A 5,461-nucleotide genomic window follows, 5' to 3' on the forward strand; every position below is an offset into this window, starting at 1 on the left:
CCTGACTAGTACTTTGAAAACTCTGCTTGCTGTTGCAGTTGCAAGAGCAGCCTCCCACTTCACTGCCTTAACATCCCCATATTATCCATCCTTCCATGCTCTATCTGTCAATCTGCTCATTTATTTTTATTTTTAAGGGGAGGATAGAGGGCTATGATGTGTTGTTGATGTTGTAAGGCAGCTGCTACAGGCAGCGGGCCTTTACCTGAGAATCCACAAACAATTCAGAGCATCACTGCCTGCACAAACATAAAACCTTTTCACCTAGGCACCTCCCAAATCCACCCCGCCCCCATCTGTAGAATCCCTCCCTGTGAAAACCACAATTAATAAAATTAGTGCCGCTACCCATCACCTCTGAAACCATGGTTTAACATGAGGATTTTGCTGGTGGGAAGTCAATTTAAGAAGTTTCATCCCCCTTTTTTCCTTGTCATCTGCTCATTCTTTTCTCTGCTACCCCACCTCTGGTGGGGGAGACTTATCAGTCCTTCAGCAAGGCTAATGGATTCATTGGTATTACTGCTGACAGCTGGAGTGATGCAGGCTAATAAACAAAGAAAAGCAATATGTGAAGAAGGGTGGGAGAGAGTGTCTATTAGCTTAGATCATTCCACTCAACCAATTTTTAGTATGGTCATCCAGAGAGTAGAATTGCCACATCTGAGTACCAACACAGGTGGGGAAGACTACTTTTAAACTGGCTTTGCAACTTGAAAAATTATAGTGTGGAATCTCAGCCTGGTTTTTTGGGTGTGTGGAGTAATATAAATTAAGGAATCACATTACACCTGACTAAAGGCGACCAAATCTGTTACATAACTACTGCTTTTGGGAACATAAGATAACAGATTCTGATAGAACCTGTATGGAGATGTTGAGACTTGTGCAAGGGCTGATTCCTCACTTTCTGTTCTCAGGAGCATTGAGGCATGGGAGATTTTATATTCCCCTTACAAAGGCAGCTCTGTTCCTCCCCATTTGAAAACAGTTGTCAGAAAAAAGGAAAAAATCTAAGGAGGAGCAAAAAGGATAACCAAAGGAGTATAAAGCTTTCCATGGAGGTGAGAACAAAATTAACTAGGTGACAACACTGTGGAAAGGGAAAAATTCTAGAGGGGTAGGAGAAGTGCTCAAGAAATTTTGAGTGTTGTTAAGATGGTACATAAGGATGGTTTGCTCACCATTTCATCCCAGTAAAAAAATAATGGCTCACCAAAATTAATGAGATGTAAGCTAAATACAAACAAAAAGAAGTATATTTTCTCACTGTATGTAACCAAGGTGGGGAACTTGGAACTGGATGTTTTTGGTGCTCAAATCTCTCTTAGATTCAAGGAGAGAGTGAACAAGGAAGATAAATCTAGGAATGGAAACACCTAGAAAGCAAACTTGGCACAGGAGGCTTCTGAGGTTCAGTTGGTGGAGTGTGTTTGGAGAAATATCAGTGCATGCCTCCACCTTCCTCTGTACTGCCCCAGGCACGCACCTTGTCACTGCCAGAGGTGGGATAGGCAGAATGGGTTTGGACCTGGTTCAGCACACCTGTTCTGATGTTCTGCAACACTACAAAACTGTCTAAAGGGAGGTGCCCTTGTGTTCCTACATTTTCTGATGCTCCCACATGGACGAGGCAGCATCTCCATTGTATCTTCAAAAGACTAGTGTGGACCTGCATCCACAACCCGAGTTAGGGAGCAGAGAGGGATGTTTCCCTGTCCCTGGGCAGCACAGGTGGGAACCAGTGAATCTGGCAGTCTGGTCCTCCTCCTTCCCTGTACAGGAAGAACTTTTAGGGAGTAAGATAACAGTCAAGGGCTCTGTTCTGTGACTGATTGAAAGCTAAGGGAATTTGGTATTTTTTGGGAGATATTATACACACCAGTTAATCTATCCACATAGTAGTTTTGGTGTGGTTGGTTCCAGCTATAACCACATGACTGCTTGACCATGTGTGTTTGTGGTGCAGATCTCTTTAAAGCTTATTTGAGTTTCTCACAAAGAGCATTTTGTGACCTAAAAATTGTTATATTTAATAGATATGTAAAGACACTAAACGTTGTAGTCTATCAACACTGGTAAAGTAATAAAGAAGTGGATACATGCTGGTATTTGGCTAAAGCTTCTGTTTGAACTCCTACAAAAATGAAGTACTAGAAGAAAAGGCTTATGTTCATTTGTGTTTTCCTTTTAAAAATAATCTTGTCATGTTAAATGTTACACTATCACATAGTTCTTATTTTGCATAAATACATGATGATTGTAGCTGTATAACCTCGGCAACATACTGTCCTCATGAGGCAGCCTGAAATAGAAGAAAAATGCAGATTATACTACACAACTGCTCTTTTGGGAACAATATTTTATTATGTTTTATTTCCTTTCCATAAAATTCAAAGAAAATGAAGGTAATTTGAGTTCCACAAAACCAATGATAAGCTGTTGGAGAAAATTCCTAAATCACACTCAGGCACAGCCTCACAAACAAGTGTAGGCAAAGATGAGTAAAAAGATCAGGCTATACTCACGAACACCTTGAATCTGACCTTCTGAACCTGGACGTTGGAGATTTAAAGCAGGAACTTGTTTAAAAATGAATACTGTATGAAAATTGTGGGGCCAAATCTCAGACACAGGAAACAACTTTATGCTGTAGCTTACTATTGGGTGGAAAATGGCACATTGGAGAAAAGAAGTACTAAAAAATCAGGGTCCAGTTGTTCATTAGTTTATATGGCCTGAGAATGTGGCCCAGGGAGTCTCTCAGGCTGGCCATTAGGGTCATTCTAAAAGCCATTAGGGCTAGCCTGTGATGTCAGTGATAAGACATCATTTAATAAGACAAAATAGAGGCCTTTTTCATGGTGGAGATAGAATCTCAGCCAGCTTGCCTGCCACTGAAGAAAAAGCAAAACTAAAAACCTTTCATATAGGCAAGCAATTTGCTATTTTTTGACACTAAATTGACTCTTGGTCTATTATCCAGGGCAGACTGAAATGTCACTTCTTATAACCAAGCCAGTACTCATTTGTTTAAGAGAAGTATTTTCTGTTTAGTGCTTCATCAGAAGCAGGACAAAACTGCTCTGCAGAGCAATGGCCATATACTGTAGACATGCAAATTATGAGTTTTGCCTATGTGGGGAGAAAAGGGCTAAGCCCTATACTACAACATGAAAAGGATAAAGCTAAACAGGTTGTTTGATGAATCAGTGATATAATCTCTGAAAAATCCCACAGGAATAAACCTTTGCGGATAAGGAATGGTGTAGCTTCATCTTTACCATTGAAGAGCTGGTGCTTTTAGTCCTTTGCATGAAAGAGTGAAAGTGAAAGAGTGAAAGTGAAAGAGTTCTTCATTGGCACTTATAATGTGAGCCCGTTAATCTTTTATTTGGCATATGAACTCCCATGTCATTTGAACATCTGCCTGGAAGGTACCTCTCTGGTTAGCACAGATGTATTTTTCCAGATTTAAAATAAATACCAAAACATATTTGTGTCTTTCAGCTTACTTTTTTCATATAAACTGTATAGAAGTAATCATGGATAAAATTTGTCAGGTCCCAAAGTTGTAAATGTTTCATTTAAAAGGCACATGGTAGTAGGGTAATTCCATACTGGTCTATGGGACACGTATCTACAGGGTTATATTCCTTTTCAATCATGAGAACACCAGACACCAGTGGAAAACCCCTTGCCTGCAACTTACAATGCAAGCATCTTTAAATAAGAAACTTCTGCTTAATGTCATAATATTTAACACAAATGTTCCTTCAGTGATGTTAAAGATGACACTAATAACCTAAAAAATGAAGACTGAGAAGTTCTGAGGATTTCCCTCTGCAGGCTAGCCTTGAAAAATTGCAAACCAAATGTCCACCTTCTGGCTGAAGCTGGTTTGACTCATTAAAAAACAAATCAGTGACTGGCCACCAGACTTACCATGAATCAGTGGCCATCTGCTATTTGACCATAAATTTGCTTAATGGTTGTCAGCAATTGCCTTGCAATGACAGAGTCTGCCTGAAGCCCATGTGAGACTGCTGTGACTGGTCAAGATAAAGATGACACTGCCTCCTCTTTCCAGAGTGGATTCCTGTATGAACAAGTTTTTGTCAAAATTGAAGTCCTTTTTACAGTTTGTGAGGACTTTAAGAGCAGGCCAAGATGGGACTTCAGAAAGAGTGAAGACATCTCTCTGTGATGTCTCTTTAAGCAGAAGCAGCATGACCTCGTAAGGGGAAATCATCTAAGGGAAAGGATGTGATAGAATCTGCAGCCACAGCTACACTGGCAGACCGGAGATGGGCTGAATCATGGAATAAAAGGTGTTTTGTGCACATAAGCCTGAACTGTCATCTGCACACCCACTGAGCTTGAGTCATCTGTCCCAGATAGACATTGACACTATCTGTTCAAAAAGGCAAGGAAACTAACAGTGACAGTGTGCTAATATTGTTCTATCCCCTATATTCCACATATAGAACATTCAATTTCTCTTTCTTTCTAAGAGTCATTGTTTCCCAGCTGGAATGATCCTCAGATGAAATAGAAGATTCAAGGTGCAGCAGCAAGATGCATTTTCTAGAATGAGACAGAAGAGAATGTAAAATGGAATGGTTTGTGCCTTCAGACTTTTGTGCCTGTCCCACCAAAGCAAAAGGAGATGAGGAGCATGGAGAATATGAGTGGAAGAAATATACTTCTTACACTTACAAATACAAAATCATAGTTTGCTGGCTTTATGAGTGTCAAGAAGAAGAAACTATTATTTGTAGGATTTTAATATGACATTTGATAGATATGTAATCTGTGTATGTTATTGGCAATATAAGAATCCATCACTCATCCTGGTCATGGTTTGAAGTGAAGTCATATAGGAATTTTTATTCAAGAAGTAGAGTGAGTAAAAATATCATTGTTCATGCAAAAAATAAGAAAAGAAGATGATCAAGCTGAAAAGTAAAAAGCATATTGGTAATCTGTCTCCATAAAGAAAAAAGTAAATAAGATACCTGATGCCTAGCACACCACACACACTTTGTTGTAGAGGAAAATCTGCATAGACATTGTATTGTGTTTGTATATATCTCTGTAACAGTTCTGTAATGGTTTGCCCCTTCACCCCCCATTTTCTCCCAATGGTTCCACCCTGAGCTTTTCCGCCTTTCCCTCATTGCCAGTCTCCCTGAAAATGCTCAGTCATTCCCCTGTCCCCTCCCTGGTACCCTGTCCATCACTCGGCTCCCCATCCCACTCTCCCAGAATCTTCCACCTTGGGCGTCGAGTGAGTGGACGAGGGCCAGGGTCCCTCCCTTGAACTTCCCCCATTGGTTTGTGTGTCTGTCTGTCCCTCCGCCTTCCACTCCCCCGAATCCCCCCATTGGGTGGTGGGCGTTCCTTCCCCCTGGTTACCGCCCTGGTACTTAAGATGATTGTGAAAACCTCGAGGGGGCTT

General features: G+C 40.7%; 1 long non-coding RNA gene across 1 annotated transcript; it reads right to left on the minus strand.

The window, feature by feature from the left end:
* Positions 1–351: 351 nt before the first annotated feature.
* Positions 352–1,147, minus strand: LOC137470335 (uncharacterized). Its single transcript, XR_010997008.1, has 2 exons — positions 865–1,147; positions 352–547 (listed from the first exon to the last, which is right to left on the minus strand). It is a non-coding gene; the product is annotated as an uncharacterized lncRNA (long non-coding RNA).
* Between the last annotated feature and the right edge of the window lie 4,314 nt (positions 1,148–5,461).

This window comes from Anomalospiza imberbis, chromosome 3, assembly GCF_031753505.1.
Source record: "Anomalospiza imberbis isolate Cuckoo-Finch-1a 21T00152 chromosome 3, ASM3175350v1, whole genome shotgun sequence".
In the NCBI taxonomy this organism is placed as follows: Eukaryota; Metazoa; Chordata; class Aves; order Passeriformes; family Viduidae; genus Anomalospiza; species Anomalospiza imberbis.